The 18,460-nt window shown below is 40.3% G+C and overlaps 1 protein-coding gene across 3 annotated transcripts in view; it reads left to right on the top strand.

Annotated features, from left to right (window-relative positions):
- Positions 1 to 540: 540 nt before the first annotated feature.
- Positions 541 to 18,460, top strand: part of SH3BP2 (SH3 domain binding protein 2) — a 40,733-nt gene continuing 22,813 nt past the window's right edge. The window contains exon 1 of one of the 3 annotated variants that reach the window (XM_042808347.1): positions 541 to 552. The gene's annotated coding sequence lies outside the window, so the exon portion shown is untranslated. Of the gene's footprint in view, positions 553 to 1,123; positions 1,560 to 18,460 lie in introns of those variants that run through there. The other 2 variants (XM_042808346.1, XM_042808345.1) reach the window with 2 other exon arrangements.

The raw sequence follows: 18,460 nt of genomic DNA, 5'->3' as shown, positions 1-18,460 counted from the left end.
AAAGGAATCTGCTGCTTTTTATTAAACTAAATCTACAGAATTATGCAAAGATCAATGTTTTTGGAATATTGCTTTATTAAGTGCTCTTTTTCAGTTACAGTCATGTTACAAAAGTAAACGGAGTTAAAACTGACCACTTTGTACCTCTCACAGCAGTAATACTACTTTGTACATCATTTTTACAAGACAAAAAAACGCATTCTAAGTTAATGAGCCTTTAAAATAGCTTTTTGATTTTTTTTTTTCATATTTTGCTTCTGTATACTTTTAAATGCCATTTTGATTTTTCGATTTTCCGCTCGTCTTATTTAAAAAAGAAAACACTTTTTTTTTCTCTTTTTTTTTTTTTTTCAGTTAGAAAAAGAAGTCTGGGAAGTAATAAAAGGATAAAAGGCAAATGGAGAAACAAAAGCCCAAGAGGATCCAAAATAATGAAATAAAAGCATATCTTAAACATGTGCGAAGGAAGCGAACCTCGTCAAATTTTTAAAGTCGCCTTTTGGAGGACTTAAAAATACCTTTCCAGCCGCGTAACAGCTCTCGGGGGCACGGGTAAGGTTCAGAGGGACGGCGTGTAGCTGCCGTGGATGTGGGGAAAGCCCGGCTGACACGAGTGGGGCGCGGAGGCGGGCAGCGGGGCGCCGGGCTGCCGCCCACCGCTGCCCCCCCCGTGCCCCGCCACACCGGGGTCCCGGCCTGCGCCCGCTTCCGAGGGGCGCCGGGCACCCGCAGCCGAGCTTCACCGCTTGCAGACATGCCACGACCCGCTTTCACCCTACCCCTGGTGTCTTACAGGTGTCAGACAAAACCCGACCCTGCCAAGCCGCGCCCTCCGGCGGCTGCGGGGTTTAACCCTGCACCCGGCAGACCCGAGGCGGCGGCCGCCAACGCCGCCCTGACGGAGCGGCTCCGGCTTCCGAACCGCACCCCAGGCCCGGCACAAACAGGCGCTTCCCCGGCGCCGTGCAGCCCGGGCCGGGGGCGGGGGGACACGGCGGCGGGGCGGGTGAGGGAGGCGGCTCCTGCCCGGCAGGTGGGGGAAGGGGCGGGCGCTGGGCGCGGTGGCCGCTGCGGGGCCGGGCTGTGGAGAGGGGGCGGGCGGCCGGCGCGGCGGCTGCCGCCCGCGGAGCTGAGGCGGGCTGAGGTGAGCGCCCGCTCCTCTCCCGACGGCGCTCTCCCTCCTGAGGGGATCGGGGAGGGGGGCGGCGTTCCCGCTCCCTGCGCGCCCTCTACAAACCGCCCGCCCGCCCGCGCCGGGGCGGGGGGAGCGGGGGCGGGAAGGGGCTTCGTGCGCCTCCACGTCTTCCTTCCCTCTTCTCCCGCCGCGGCGCCGTGCCGCGGGGAAACTCCTCGGGTGAGTCACCGGGAGCCGCGGGAAACGCTGCTGCCGCCCGTTGGGAAGAACCCCCCGTGCCGGGGCGGCCTCGCCGGGGAAAGGCGAGGCGTCGGGCGGCCCCTTGGAGGCCTCGGGAGCGGCTGGTTTCCTTGACGGGGGTTTTTGGAAGCTTCCCCGGCCTCGTCTTGCGTCCCTCGGCAGCTGAGCATCCCTGGGAGCAGAGGTAATTCTCGCCGCTGCTCTGGGGAAGTTGCAGTTCCCCCTGCTGTGAGGGAAACTGTGGGAAGACTCCATGCGGAGAAGGACTTGGCGGGTGTTAGTGGATGGAAGAGTGACTATGATCCTTCAGTGTGCACTCGCAGCCCAGAAAGCCGTGACCTGGGCTGCATCAAGAAGTGTGGCCAGCAGGTTGAGGGAGGGGATTCTCCTCCTCCTCTCTGCTCTGGTGAGACGCCACTTGGAATAGTGTCCAGCTCTGGGGCCCCCAACATCAGAAGGACATGGACCTGCTCATAGCGGGTCCAGAAGGGGCCACAAAAACGGTCAGGGGGCTGGAGCCCCCTGTGAGGCCATGCTGAGAGAGTTTGGGTTGTTCAGCCTGGAGAAGAGAAGGCTCCGGAGGGACATTATAATGGCCTTCTAGTACTGAAAGGGGGCTACGGGAAAGGTGGGGAGGGACTCTTGTTCAGGGAATACCATAACACGATGAGGGGAAATGGCTTTAAACTGAACAAGGGTAGATTCAGATTAGCTATAAGGAAGAAGCTCTTCCCTGTGAGGGTGGTGAGGCACTGGCACAGGGTGCCCAGAGCAGCTGTGGCTGCCCCCTCCCTGGAAGGGTTCAAGGCCAGGTTGGACGGGGCTTGGAGCACCCTGGTCTGGTGGAAGGTGTCCCTGCCATGGCAGGGGGGTGGGAACTAGATGATCTTTAAGGTCCCTTCCAAACTAAACCATTCTATGATAAGATGCCTTCAGTTTGGTGCTGCTTTGGTTGTGTGCAGGTGGAAGGTGGGATACGGTCAGTTTGGCAGTGTGAGTCTGCCCATGTGAGAATGAAAGGCTCTTCAGGGGGGATAAAAAAGCATAGGTGCTTTCCTTCAGGACATAGAAGTTAAAAGAACTGTACTGGTTCCCCACTTCTGCTGAGCTGTGGCTTTGGCGGGTTGTGAGTGTCAGGAGTAATTCCCTAGCACATTTCCAGTGATAATATAAATATATGTTAAAGGATGAGGCAAGACTTCTTAGAGATGAACTATAGAGTACAAATGCATTTTTGAAAGCATTTTCTTTAGTGTTATTATCTTCACGCCTCTCCAAACTTGGACACCCCCTTGTATTTACTCGGGTCATGCTGTCACTTCTGTCTAGTTTTGAAGTTCCTGTTCATCTACAGGTGTGGGCTCTGTGCGAACTATGGACTGTACTTCTTGTATCATTAGAGAGCAAGGACACTTGACATGTGTTTGTTTAATATGTCACATTTTATCCCACAAGTGGCCAGTGCAAATTGGTAGCAACTTAAGGATGCTGCTATCCAGAATGAATTGAGAAGGTGAATAAATGCTTCTGTTCCTATCATTCTGTCTCCTAAGACCTCTCTTCTCGGGTCTTGATGATGCTAGCAAAGAACAGGTCAGTAGTGGGGCTGAACTGACCTTGTACCTTGTCTAACTTTATCATTACAAATGAAGTAATGTTGCTGAGTGGATGCCAAAGAGCCTCTCCTGATGGTGTATGCACTCTGGCTGCTGGGGCATAGACGGGATGTCAGCTTCCTGTGTCAAATTGGTTGCATTGAACTGGTGTGTTTTCTACAGTGAAAAGCAAATTTCCACTTTCACTCTGCTCTAAGACACTAAGTCTTAGAGGTTATGAAACAAATTCAGATCTGAATGTTTATATACCTCTTCTGTTTATTTTTAGCTGTATTTGTACAGGACACGTAGAGCTGTAGCCTCTGCAGTTTATTTCATTCACACACCTCTTTCATGCTACAGACAAAAGTAGAACTAACTTACTGTTTTTCTTTTAGGCATAACACATGCTTTTTTTCCCTTCCTGTCACTGTATTTTGGAGCCATCTTGCTGTTGCAAGAGAGCCAATTAAGATATAAACCTTGCCAATATTCCATTACTGTGGAGTCAGTACTGGGTCAGCTTAGTAGTGGTTAAATGCTGTTTCCTGTTTGTAATTTTTTTGTTTTAAAATCTCTCAGCTCTCCATAAACTTCTCCACAAAGCATGACAAACTTCATGCTAAAATGTTCAGAAAATAAAGAGCTTTTTTTGAAGTTATAAAGGAGGGAGATACAGAGGAGCCAGTTCTGGAAAAGGTTTAAAGTTTTCAAACCAGTAAGAATGAATACACCATGATAAATTTCTGCAGGCACCTCAGGCAGGGCTGTCTGAGTGAGAATTCCTGTGTTTGAGTCCAGTCTGATCAGTTGACCATGAATCTGTAAGCTCCTGCAGGCAGATGATCCTCCTGTACTTCTAAGACCAGACTTGCAATCTAATTTTGTTGTTAGAAAACTTAGCCTACAAAAAAAAACCCAAACAAAACAGGGGGCATGAAGAGTCTCCTCCTTTGATTTCTTATTTAAGTGGACGTGGAGCAGATAGAAAACCAAACATGGCAACCACTTTGGTAATGAATACTAAGTAGAAACGGAAATGCATTAAGAACTGTTAACTTACTCTTAACAACACTAAAACACAAACATGGATGACCAAAAGGCACATACATATTTGTCATTTTAACTGTAGGAAAAGTGCTTTTGACACTCAAACCCTGGTGGTTACACTGTTTGTTGTTTGCCCCATAGCACTTAGATTGTTAATACGTTTATTGCTATGAATTACAGTACCGTAAGGTTGCAGTAACAGAGAAGTATGTGTTTTAACTTGACAACATTGGCTTAGTGTAGGTATATCCTCCAGACTGTTTGACTTGAGATGTTAGACAATGGGTATCTTACGCTTTCATCAGATTATCCAGCAGTTTCCTAAGTTGTCTGGAATGTGCAACCCTGCAAGTATTGTGTCAATTAATTGTTGCTGGCTTAAGCCCTGATCCTAAAAGTACTTGCAGATGTAAGTAACCATATTATTTGTAAAACTGTTAGTTTATATTACTGTAGGATCAGGATCTTGGCTTCCTACTTTTATTGGACCTTGCAGGAGAGTTCACACAAGCTCTCAGACTCTCAGCAGAATTGATGGATAGCTCTGTAGACAATGGTAAGGACTCATAACAGTTATTAGGGGACTTCCAGAGTAAATTGGTTTTGTTTAGATTTGAAAGTATCGGTTGATACAATGATTCTTCCACAGTGTGTTTTGTCTTCTGATGGGAATTTCTGAGGAAGGAGAGAAAATAACCTCCTAGGTGGTTAATCCTCTCTTGCATAGCTAAGCATTCTTCTGGCCTTTTTTTTATATTCTATGAAGACATTTCCTGAGGGCATTGCTTCATATTTGCTTTTGAACCTAGACTATAGTGGAACAGTGTCTGGAAATCAGAGGGATTAAGGCAGCCTCAAAGGTAATCTGAGAGACACAATACATTTCTGTAAATACAATACAAAACGGAATATGCATTTTCTATACTATTATCACATGTACATATGTCACTGTCTATTTCTCTAATATTTACGGATCGTTGCTAACTCTGCTGTTAATCAGACCTCTGCTACTTACCTTATGCTAGAATGTCTAGACAAGTCATGCTTCTGCAATGTGTTGAGGAAGAACTGAAGACACTAAAGCTTTGATCAGTATAACTACACTGGATATTGTAATATATAGCATGATAAATAATTCCTTAAAGTCAGATTGCTTGCTTAAGACAGGTGACTAGATTAGAGAATCTAACAGAATTCTCAGTACACTCTGCTTTTTAAGAGCAATATGCTGTCTCCACAGTATTTCTACAAGACCTGTTTGAAGGTTTTTTCAATCTTGCCTCTTCTCCGTAAACTTCTATGTTGAGTTTCTTATTTTTTATTGTTAAAAAGAAAGGACGTTGAAGAGTCCACGTTTCATTTAACACATGCAGGAATCTGGAAACTATTTTTCCCAAGGTAAGGGAAGAATTTTAAACAGGGCAGTGGTTAGGAGAGAATGCAGAGACATGACTTCCTATGGAAACAAACCTAAATGTTGTTCTCCCCTCCCCCCCCCCCCCCCATCCCAGCATACCAGTGTAACTGAAATAATCTATTTATTTTACTTGCATGCCAGCTCATTTCCAGTAATGACCAAGTTCTTATCTCTTCCCGGGTGGTGTTATTGCAGTGGTTACGTGTATCTGAATATCTTTGGCAGAAAGATATTTGAAGACAATGTACAGTGCAGAGAAAGATTTACAATCATTCAGAAATCAGACCTTTGCAATACTTACGTCTTCAGCTCCTGCAAACTTTAACAGCAGAGAAGAGAATAGTTTGTATGCCTGTTGTAAGGATTCCTGTTGTATCTTCCTGCCACAGTCACAGGCTGGTTTAAGCAGACTAATTCAGAGACACTAATATGCAGCTAGGGCTCTCTAAAGTAGTTCTGTCCAACCTTAGCGTCATGGAAAGTGGACTTTCAGGATCTGTCTCCTAAAGCAGTTGTGAAGAGCTGAGCTAGATAGCTGGTGTGAAATAAGCAAATCTTTGGCTAAATTTAGGAATAGCTGCTTGATGGATTATTCTTCATATCTGTGGTTGCCCAGAGGTAGGGAAAGCAGACCTTGACTTCCTTGCAATCTTATCTTTCTGGAAAGGCCAAGGGAAGAACTCCAAGAAGGTTAGGGAATTCATGTTTTCATCCTATTTATGTTTGAAAAGTCTCACTGTTCAACTGGTTGTGCCTAAAGCTTTCTGGATTTTTATTTTATTTACTCTAAGTTATAACATTGACTGAAAAACTGTGCATCATTAATCATGTATGATCAGGATCAGTTCTGTCCTAATGGAACAGTAGGGACATTTGAATCATTAGGCCTGTTCTGTCCTTCAGGGAATGCATACGTCTTTAATTCCCCTCCCTGCTCCCTAGCCTCACTCTTCTAGTGTTAATTTGTCAAAGGAGGAAATTGCCAGTTCAAGCTAGCTTTGTATCCTCACATTTTTAAAAGGTCAACACTTTTTCCATTGTTAAATGCAATCACTCTACTGTAATTTATAAAAACATGAGATTTGTTTTTGTCAATGTAGACCATTTCCTTGGATATGTTAGGGCAGGAAGACAGGAGTTTTGCATTCTGTTCTTTATAGTATGACTGACTCTAATGTATGTAGGTGGAGATACAGTGTATTGTAGTGTGTCAGCACTTAAGAATGACTGTGGTAATTCTTGAGAATTCCAAATTGATTTAGGTGCCTATGGTGACGTTTACAGCATGGAAATGGCTTTCACTCTTCATGGAACATTTAGAAAACTTAATAGCTGCACACAGATTTGAGAGCATATTACAAAACCTATAGAGTGGTCCATGTAAATAGATTACGATTGTCGTTGCTTGATGTAGTAGGCATTACAACTAAACTTTGTTTACGTGTACTATCATCTCTTGACACATGCATGCGCAAAGGACTTGCATATATCACTTCAAAACACTTCATTGATATTATTGTTTCAGTGCAGAGAATATATTGCAGCCCCCAAATATGAAAGTTACTGAACATATTTAACCAAGGCTTTTATTTCATTATACCTTCAGTTTTGCCATAAATGAGAATACTAGGAGAATCTTGGATTTATGCCTTTAATCATGAACTCACCTGTAAGGGCTCCTCAAGCAGGAAATCTTTCGTTCCAGATGGTTTCCTCAAAATACAAAAATGGAATTTCCATTGGAACTTGTGGAAGCAACAACTGAGCAAAGTGTCAGCCTAAGTATTTATTTTTTTTTTTTTTTTTTACATCTGGTGTCCATGCTGAGAAATATTGAACTTTTTTGTGAGCACCAAACCCCTGAAATTTTACAATGCTATTCCTTTCGTCAGTAACACCACGCAAATATGCAAAGGTCATGAATGAGGTCTCTGAGAAGAGGGAGTTGTATATCTGTTAAGAAAGCATTTATTATTCACTTTCTTTCAGGGTGCCTGTTCTGTATGTTTCAAGATTTTCCTCTAATTGGAAGGATAACATGCTGTTTTAAATACCCAGAAACTAAAAATCCCTCAGCATAGTAGCTGGAGCCTTAGAAGACGCAAAACTCAAATGCAGTAGTCATCAACATTCAGTACTACTTAAATATGCTAAATAAGAATGCCTTTCCAAGGCTCTGGACACTTCTGCAGAGTTGACAGTTCATCAGATTGTTTTAGTTCTCAGAGACTGGATTCAATTCTGAGTTTCTGTGTAGATCATCATTTTTGCACAGTGAAGGAGATAACAGTTTCACAGACTAGAGCAGCTGCCTTTTGTTGTGTGGGTTGAGACTCACTATATCAGGTTGTAGTCATGCTTTCTTTAGTGTGTTCACCTTTCTTTTGTTTGTTCACCCCTTCTCTGCCCTTCTTCCCCTATACAATATCTGTATTGCTGTCTTTTTACCATTTCCAGCATACCTATGAGAGTCGTAATAGTCTGTGGCCTGAGTCTTCAGGCAGAGATGGGATTAATTGGTTGGTTGGTTGGTTTTTTTCCTTTCTTTGTCAAAATTGATGGTGTGACAGAAAGACTTCAGGTGGATCAACTATTTATCTTACCCATGATTTTTAACTGTGCTGTGCAACATTACCACAATATGCCTTTTTCATCTATGTAGCAGTTCTGCAGTGATGCTAGAATTTAGGCACTGAATTGGTTTCAGTGAGTTTAAAAAAAGAAACCCCACACTGACTGACTAGTGCTGCTGGACAGTGGCTACTCACACCTAGAGCAGGGGAGGAGCAGCAATATGTAGACCAGAAGTTTATTAAAGGACCCAGTTCTTAGCATTGGTGTTAGTCTTTTGTGTTACAGTTCATCTCCTGTTTTACAGCAGATTTGTAAATTTTCAGCACCCTGTCTTAACACTGGTTCCCAAGTTCCAGTCAAGCGATTAGTCCCAACTTGCTGTAGAAAAACAACCTGCATGTTAGAGTTTGAATGATATTCCTCATTCTTGCTTCTGGCAGTACTTGGAAAGAAAAGGCAGGGAGAGTCCAATGGCACCAGTGTGCATGTCTGGAACTGTTGCTACCTTGAAGATCTTTGTTTAAGTGTTGAGAGAGAGAGATGATGGGAAGTGTGCTGCAAGACTCATCATGAAAGGTGATTTACGTGTAACAGACACATGACTAAAAGCAAAAGATTTCTCAGGAGTTTGAAGCATGTCAAAATAAACAAGAGGAGAGAGAATAGTAGAAGGAAGATTTAGGATTCCTAGGTTCAGTACTTGCATGGTCAAAAACCCTCCCAGACATACTGGATGATGGAAATGTGGTCTGCATGTATGGGTTTTCTCTCTCTTAGGACAAGAATGTGACTTTAGATTGCGTTCCAGTGACATCAACTCCATTGTTACTGAGTGTAAATGTACTTTTTCATTGTTCAGGTTAGATGACCTGGAACTGCCAGCTGAACTGCATCTTTTGGTATTATCCTGCTTTAAAAGATGGAAATAAGGTCAGGTCTAGTTCAGTTGGCAGTCTTCCTATTTAGATGAACCATGAACCTATGCTGTGCAATTTAATAATTAATCCTTAAACAAAAGCAAGATTTAATTTTAAATGTTCTTAAATTGAGATGGCTTTAAATAACTCCATCTTGTATTAGCATTGAGTTTTTCCACTTAAAGATATGCAAAATAAAAAACAAGAACCCTTGGAGGAGGGAAATCTTGACACGTTAGTTTCCACTTTCATGTTCAGTTCTTCTCCAGTCAAATAAGCTTCCTACTCTCCAAGAGAGCTGAAATCAGTCACTGAGATGTCTTTATCTTTATTTATGCAGCACTTCAGGGCAGCATCTCAGATCCTGAAACAGAATCTAGTTAAGTGTAAAAGTGTGTGTTACTTGCTTTAATTTTTCATGTAATAACTGCTTAGTAACAAAAAAGGAAGAAGAGGTGGAAGTAGATAATGTGAATACGTCAGACTTGTGTGGTGAATATGTCTTGTAAGACTGAATTAAAAAAAAAAAAAAACAAAACAAAAACCAACACCAAAAAATGTGGTTTGGTAGGAAGCTTTGTTTCCCCGCTCTATTTTTAACTTCAGCTACTGTAGTGATAGGCATTAATCATTCTGGAAACAGTAATGTTTATAAATATTTGCATATTTTCCTATTAAATGGTAATCTGTTGAGGTGGGGAAAAATATTAATTTTGAGTTTAAAAGTCTCTTGGGGTTATACCCTGTTGAACCTATAGAAGTAGAAACTAAATTTGATCTGCGATTTCCTTTCAATGTCTGCATATAAATCTTTTTCCAATTTAAAATCTCTTTGAAATGGTCCTTCATTTCATGATTTATTAGCTCTCTTGCATTATTTTACAACACTTACCATACTTAACATTCTGACATGAACATGCATTGGTATATCTGTAAAACTTGTTAAAACTCTTCTATAAAGCAAAAAGCTTTGGTTTAAGTGCCACATCCTTACAAATTTCATGTTGAAGTCTACCTAGTTCCCCTTAATTTCAGCAGAAGTTGCTTGCATGCATCTAAGTGCTGAGGTTGGCATTCAAACCAGAATGTCATTAACCTTGACAGCTAGTTCCTGCAGCCAACCAGCAGAGGCTTAAATTATTAGTCTCTAATCTTGTGACAACCCTACTAAAAAGGGTAGATCATTACCTTGATGTTGCTTAACAGTAATTCTATTACAACATGTCACATAATTGTTTGTTTCTCCTAGATCAAGCTGGAACTTTGAAGAGACTATATTCAGTACATTACAATTGCAAGACAGTTATTTCCTCAAGTGAGGGCATCTCTTTTCTTGGAGCACTGTGGTGTGATCTTATTGCAGAGATGGCATAGGTTATTACTGTTCTTTCACTACATCTGCTCCTAAACCTTTTATACGAATCTAGCAATTGCACTGTTTTGACCAAAGCAATGTACTGAAGTCAGCTTCCGGTATTTCCTTATAGTATTAAAAACTGTACACTTTAGATAAATAGGCTTGTGTAAGTCGTCTTAATTTTCATTATTTTCTGTACTTTCCTGTATTCCTGAAAGAATTAGCATGTTTTTCTACTTAATGTCCTGATAATAATATATAGAGAAATTTAGCACAGAGAGACCTGGACTAAGAGACTACAAGTCCTATTGACAGATGAAAGGCTTATAATTAGCTAATTCGAAACCGATCTGTAAACTTGACTAATCAAAACAAGGCACTTCAGGCAGAAGAGTGACCTGACTTGCACAGCTCTGGAGCATCTGCTGCTGTTAGTTGCCTTTAATCAGACAGGCTTAAACATTCAAGCTTTCCACTGTAATTTCTCAGTCAGTTAATCAGACTCCACTGTTGTGCCAGGGAGGTATGCTTCCAAAGCACTGCACAGTTTTGAGCGGAGCGGGATTTGTGTAAACAGACTTTTGTACAGGTTGTGTGGAGAAATACACTTTCTGCTGTCAAAGTGGTCACCCCCCCTGTATGAACACAGGACAATCAATCCTGTGCAGTCTCGGTTGTTTGATGTCTAGGAGGGAGTACTTAGGTTTCATTTCTAACTGAAGTCTTGTGTTAGGTTTGTAAATAGGTGAATATACTCAACAGAACACTAACCATAAAGGGGTTTCAGAGAAGAAAAAATACCCATTGCATCAGGGGCACACGAGTCTTGCTGTAAGATTAGTAGGTCTCTTCCCTGTAAAGAGCTTGAGGTAGAAATCTACTTTGAAGAGTCTTAATGGGATTCTCTACAACAGAATTGTGATCCTGGGTTTAGGAGAACCCAAAAAAATAATAAGATTATGCACAGTCTGGCCCACATTTATTCCAGTCTCACCATCAATAAGCTTGTGTGGGTACTCTTACTCAGGAGTAAATTAAGCATGGCAGACTGCTGGGATTATGCTAGATAAATACTTGATGTATGACTGTGTAGTGGGGGAGGGAGGGAAATTTGGAAGGGAGAGAGGAATATTTTAAATGTACTTTTCATGTTGAAACTAGGAGAACAGAGTTAGATAGCCTAACTGTTCTCTAGCCACTGAGAGGAAATTACTGTATTTGTGGGAAGCTGTTATGGGAAGAACTTGCAGTGAAATTCTTTTTTCCCTCTGAACATAAAGCCTCAGTGAGTCATTTCCCTCCTGCGCCTCCCCTCTGCCCTGTCCCTTATTTCTGTCCCTGGGCAAATATCACAGCCGTTTTGATGATGGTTGTAGTTCAGAAAGCCACTGATCTAAGTGTCTGAAGAGGCAAACTGAAGCATTATCAGAGGATTGTGTGAATTTGCCAAATCTCACATCTTTTGCTTTGAGGTGCAGATAACCTTTCCAATAATGATGGAAACACAGCTTGTAAGATGGAATACCGTATTTCAAAATGTACACAGTACTAGATGATATCAAAGTGATTAAGTCCGGAAACTATCTGTCATATTGGCACTGTGCCTGCTGTGCCTCTGCTGCCAGACTTTCTCCACAGCTGGATGGCATCCTTACTCCCTGCAGTGGAGAGCAGTTGTGCTTCTCCTCTTCCCCACTGGCTGGCAGCTCTCCTGCTTAGCAGAACTGGCCAATGATGTGGCTCAGTGGAGCTAGAAGAATGCAAGGACTAGAAGGATATCTTAGTGGAAGAGATGGGTGTCACAGTGCTGCTGATGCCACCCGTGTGCTCGCACTGTGGGATTCAGCCCCTCAGCAAAATTGGGTTGGCAGCTGGCAAGGGATTAGTGAGGAATCTGTTCATTACAAATGGGCTGCAACAGTATCATGCTATTTAATAATTACTTGGTAGTAGGAAGCTCACTGCTGGGCTATTGAACTGGGAGTTAGGTCTCTTCCTCCCAAGTTTGAGATCTTACTCCAAGGAATGTGGCATTTAATTGATGGGCTTTGTTTACTGAGAAAAAGCCAAGCAAAAGGGATTTGCAAGTCTCTTTGCTATGAAATGCGGCAAATGGAAGTCTTTTTCCTCAAAACTCTTAATTTGGCAACTTGATACAATTCCCTTCCTTCCTGGAGTGTTCGCTTCCATTTTAGATAGCAAGGAGCAAGTTAATTAGATGAGTGCTGCAAATTAATTCTTGCTTCTATGCCTATGCCATTTCTGCCTTTCTACTCAACATATGGAACAATGTGACTGCCACATATTACTCATTCCCTGTCATTTTTGTAGCACTAAGGGGATGATGAAAAATACATGAGCTAGTGATCTGGTAGGATTTTGCTCTAAATTTACTTGCTGGTCTGTGTTAATTGAGAAGGTATGTGAAAGAAATGCACCTGACACGTGAATCAGGAGTTGTGAAGCATCATTCTTACCTTATGGAAACAAAAGTACTAAGAAAGCTCTGTCTCCCACACAGTCTTTATGAGTTGTCATAGTGGTGTTGGCCAGTTTTCGTTTCCTTTTTTTAGTTTCTTATTGTTGGGTTTTTAGGTTTTTGAGATGGAAAGAAGCTCCCTCTTTTGAAAGAAGAGAGAGTTTGTACTAGAATGAAAAAGATTGAGGATAGTGTTCTGTAGAAGAACCAAAATATAAAAAAGGATGGTGAGTCTTGGAGAATAGATTTCTTGTGATTTCTAACTGAATAGTTATATCTCCTACAAAGTGGAATGAAAAACGATAAAGAAAAACTATAGAGCATTCCAAATGTGCAAAAAGTTGGAGCTTTAAGATTTCACGGTATACAGTACGTAGCAAGAACTCTTTCAAGATCAATCGTGTCTACCTTAGTCCTAAAACTTTCTAGTCTTCTCTCTATCCTTTCTGATGTAAGGCCTATTTTTTCACATTCAGTTAAGCTAGAACTATTGCAGTCCTTGCACTCAGTTTTGGTTGTGCCATACCAGCTGCTGGTTCTCTGGCAGACTGCACAGGAGAGGCAGTGGTACTGGACCAGTGGAAGTGAAGCACAATGATTTTGTTGTTACTTTCCTGTTGCCCATTTCAAAAAAAACACGAAAAGTTTTTACTAACTGTTGTTACAATTATACATGTCTTATCTGGACTTAAAAGATAGACAAGTCATCTCATGTTTTGGGAACAATTTGACTTACCTTTTATTAAAATAAGTCAACTGAAGATCGTTGAATCTGTAATGCTTTTGCTATTTTTCTTTCTTTCTGTGGAGAGAATCCACAGAAGAGATCTTGGAAGAGGAACAACTACTTCTCTGATATTTTAATACTTCTTCTTGCTTAGATGCAAATAAAAATAGATGTACTTGTTTGTACAGTTAGAAAAATTTGGCACCATGTTATTGCTGGAGTAATCTAACCACCATCTGCTATGTTTTTTCCAAGAAAAACAGAATAGCCATAAATGTAAGACCAGCATTGTTAGTCAAAACTGTAGTATTACACTACTTTTTGTTAAAGATGGTTCTTGCCAGAGAATAGATTTTATTCATACATCCCCACATATTATGCTACATATATAATGTGTACATGTATATAAACATGCACAGATGTAGGTGGAATTTAACCTGAATAATAGGAGATGGAAAGAGTCTGCAGTTTTACCTAAGCCAAGCTCTTTTTGAGGATGTGCCTTTTATAGCTGTAATGATGCTTTTGTTTCTCAGGTATGAGAAGACTTTTGCTGAATAACCAACTGCTTCTTGTAATTTCACTTTTTTTAAAGTGATTCTTTGGAGCAAAAATCCTGTTTAAGCTATTAGTGATGTATCTCCACTGGTTTATTGTATAAACTGTATGTGCTTTTGTGATTATATAAAAATCTTCGCTAACCTGTGATGATGCTAAATTTAGAAAAAAATTTTGTCTACAGAATTTTATAAAACTTTTCAAGTTTGTAATAGGATAATTTTAGTTTGAAGCATTGAGACTTAGGTTTCGATCTGCTGGAGATGTACGTGACAAACTGAAAATGAACTCCATTATAACCTGCAAAATGTCTTTCATTATAATAATGGCTTACTAGTTAACAATAAATGACTAGAATGCATAAAAGTGTCTGATATTTTCTGGAAGATAGGGAGGCTTTTTGGACAGCGTAATGAACTTCTAACACTTTCTGGTACACCACTAAGGCAGAGAGTGCTTTTTATGGCTGTAGATATAAACGTGTTGATAATGCATGTCTACGCTTTGAGATAGTTAATAAGTGCAGTTTTTTAGAGGATGCTAAGTGTATCGGTCTGTATGGTTTCAAATGCTAAATATAATGTCGCAAATACCATTAAATATTTTAAAAGTGTGTGGAAACAGCACTTTAATGAAGAAAGTTCAGCTTCTGTAGACCTTTTATTTTGTGGTGCCAGTAACACACATAGCTGAATCAATGCATCTGTGATATGTATGATCTGTCATTTGGCTTGGGTCTGGGTGAACTGTTGTATTTACTATACAAAGATGTCAGGTTTGATTACTTAGGTTGAGACAGGACTGATCCCATTGACCCAAATTCCTGAATTTCCTTTGTGCAAGTGAAATCCAGCTTCAGCTCTTCATTGTGTACAAGTGATTCGTATTTAGAATAATTAAGAATATCCAGGATGTGTATAGCAGGGAAATAATCTGTAAATATTGTAAAAGCTTCTGATGGAAATGTTATATACTCCATATGAATTCTGTTGAGTACCAAAAGAATGCTATATGGACTCAGACATAATGACTGTTAGTTCTAGGCAGTGCACAAAACATATGATTTTGGAGGTCATAACGAAGAGTGCCCTTTTGTCAGTAGCCGGTCCATCTCTGTAAGTAGTATGGCTGCACTGGTTTGAAAGAGCTTTTCAAAGAAACCTTATAAGAAAAAGTCATGTGCAAAGGCAATATATTCTTTGTAGCTCATCTTGCTAAAAAGATAAGAATGGTTGCTGGAGTTTATAACATGGCGTCATTTTTTAAAGAACTGTATACATATGTATGTGTATATATATATATATATATATATGTATTTGTTTATAGTGAGTGCATTAAATAAAAGTAAGTGTTGGGGGTGAAAAGTTGATGAGGCCAGGAGTCAGCCAAATGTTCTTTGGACCAGCTCTGATGTGACCATAAGAATGGAAAGACTAGACAATGCTATTAGATGTTTAAGGAAGGATTTGGAAAAAAGCAAGTTCTCTACAAGAGGCTAGGTTAATGTGATGCCAAGAAGCATCTTCAAATTAAAGTGGGGGGAAATAATCTAACTGGAATGTGGAGTGTATGTAAAAAATTCCAGGACTCTGCTAGATTCAAACTTTGTCTGGAATAAGACCTTACATCTTAATTTAAAAAAGAAGAGTTGGTGGGAAGGAAATAGAAATATCTTTTAAAGTGAATGTTCCAGTTTACAGACTTTTTTTTTTTTATCACTTAGTGGGACAATAGGAATAGCTGTATGGACTCAGATCTGAGGAGTTCTTACAGATGGGTGTAGGAACTGGGTGAAGATACAGAATACTCTTCCAGCCTAAGAATTTGCAGCTCAGGGTTTGCTGGTATCATTTTGGAATGTCAGAGATGGAGATCTTGAAATCTGAGATGGATTTCTATATTCACGGTTTCTCAATCACTCTGCACTAAGCTAGATTCATCATAGTGGTTTTATTTTTGGGTGTTTTGGTTTTTTTTTCTGTTTTTTTTTTTTTTCACTCTGAAATATTAATGGTCACCACTCTAGGAAGGGTTTTGATTTACATGTGCAGTACCACTAAATACATTCCCATCAGCTTTAGTTTTCTGGTCTTTTTCCTACTGTGAATGAGTCAACCCTTAAAGGATTTTATAAGAATATATGTCTTGACTTTCAAGACAAGTCAGAAAAGGAGCTGATTTGAGGAGAAGAGCTAAGTGAATCAAGATCAGATGGAAAGCAAGAATCTAGAACTTAGATTTTTAGTGTCTTACCTTTGACCTATCTTACTGTTAGGTGTCTGTTACTTTTATAATATAATATGTGGGTTTTGTACCTATTGTGAAACCTTTCTGCAAACTCTGTTGGCACTATGCCAGTAATATATTTGATTAGGTGAAATGTGATCTGTGTTGTAAAATAAGAATGTTGTTGTTTGTGTCTTATGAAGTATTGCGTATGAATGTCTTCTGTACTTGAAAATAGACCTATGTGAACTCACTTTTGGATGCAACTCTACAGTTTCGGAGGCATGGGTCAATGTTGACCTAATCCTTGCTGGTGGAGTTCATTTAAATAAGATTTAAGGGGGAATAACTTTTTTTCCTTTTGGTCATACTTCTGAAGCAAGTAGTGTTTTCCATAAAAGAAATTATAATATAAAATGGCATTGTCCAAATTGTCTTGTAGAAGCAGCCCACTGCATGTGGTTATACATTTTTAGGGTTATTTTAAGTGATGTGAAATGACAATTCCCTAATTCCCTCTCACGTCTTCCAAAATAAAATTGTTTGTTTACTGTTGTTTTTCTAGGACAGCCTTCCAGTGTACCTTTGTTCTAATTTAAAAATCTTGATCTAAAATCCCAACTATGCACGGTCTGGTGGTAAAAATTAAATTCAGCTATTGTAGAAAGTAAGCAAGAGCTTGCAGAGTTTCTTCTTTCCAGTGCGTGTTAATAAATAAATTTGTATTTACCTAAGTGATGAAATACAAGGTGGCCTTAAATCCTGGTTATTGTAATCTATGCTCCTACCTGTTTGGGTCCTTTGATTTAGTGTTTTGCATGGTTGGAAGTGGGAGTGGCAAAATAGTTATGCCTTACAACATCCTTTAGAGAAGTTTATATTGTGATTTAAAAGGGAATAGTCATTGGAATCAGAATAAAGAAACCTTGTTTCTGATATACCTACTTGCTTGCATGAGGTTTTGAGCACAAGGATCTTCAAAGCTGTTGGAGGTGGGGACTGTCCATTAGCAATACAGTCCAGCTGGGCCTTCTAATTCTATAAATTACACTTGCATGGTAATTAGCTTATTTTGAGATTCTGGTTCCTAGTCAGAATTTCCAAGTATGTGAAGAGCAAACTCTGAGATGCTTCACTGCATCATCACTTAGCAACACGTACCATCTCCTGTGTTACACAAGAGTGAAATATAGAGTGAGTCTTTGTGGTTACACTTTGTCTCTGAATTGTGTTGCATAGTGTCTTTACAAGCAAAATAAAAATAGGAAATGCTTGTTTCGTTTCATTTTGGTTTACCAGCGTCTGACAGAAGTTGAGCTTCCTCTTTGGTGCTGGCTGCAGCCATTTGCCTGCAGAAGTATATATCCTTAAATACAAGGTTACTGCAGCCCACCAGAAGAGGGACACACAAGCTTGAAGAGCTCACAGATGACAAAACCAAAGGCTTCCTCTAAACCAGGGCTTGCTGAATTTTAGTATTCAATTAGTAGCTTGTTATTTGGGTCAGTGATAGAGTTTATACATTTACTCATTGAAGTTTTTTGCTGATACACATTCAAAAGGACTTTATAAGCTTTATGTGGTTTTGTCGTTTTTAAGGTACTGCTGCAAGAACGTTTTAAAATTGCTTATATTCAGTAATTTTTCTGTTGACTTGCATATACACCCGCATGAAATATTTTCTTTAACTGTCAATAGTAGGCTTGGACCTAAATTTTGTTAGTCTTGTACAAGCACAGTATACAATGAACTGATGGATGTGTCTTGCCAAAATGCTTTAGTATCAAAAATGTAGAAAATGGTGAACATAAGTAGAGGCCTCTAAGGTGGGTTTTTTGCTTCTCTTCTTCCACCCCCCCCTCTCCCTCCCCCTTGGACTTTTGATGTTCTTTAAATTGATTTTAAGTAAAATTCTAAGGAAACAGAAAAAAAAATTTCCTAACAACAGACTTAACTTTATACGGCAAAGCATCTGCTGGTTAAATAAACCTATCAGACGTGTGTTGTAATCAGTAATGGATGTTTGACTCCCTCTTGTACATTTCTAGAAGCCTTTATTTAGGTGTTGCTTTTACTAAAGTTCATTGGTCTGCCAGCTTAAATCTTAAAGGTATTTTGACATCTAAGCAGAAATTATTTTGTAGTCCAACAGTTCTCCCTAAATTATCAATTATGAGGATTGTAT

Source organism: Tyto alba, unplaced genomic scaffold, assembly GCF_018691265.1.
Source record: "Tyto alba isolate M040663 unplaced genomic scaffold, T.alba_DEE_v4.0 Super-Scaffold_6, whole genome shotgun sequence".
Lineage (NCBI taxonomy): Eukaryota > Metazoa > Chordata > Aves > Strigiformes > Tytonidae > Tyto > Tyto alba.
The sequence above is the reverse complement of the archived record's forward strand: the minus strand, read 5'-3'. Positions and strand labels throughout refer to the sequence as shown.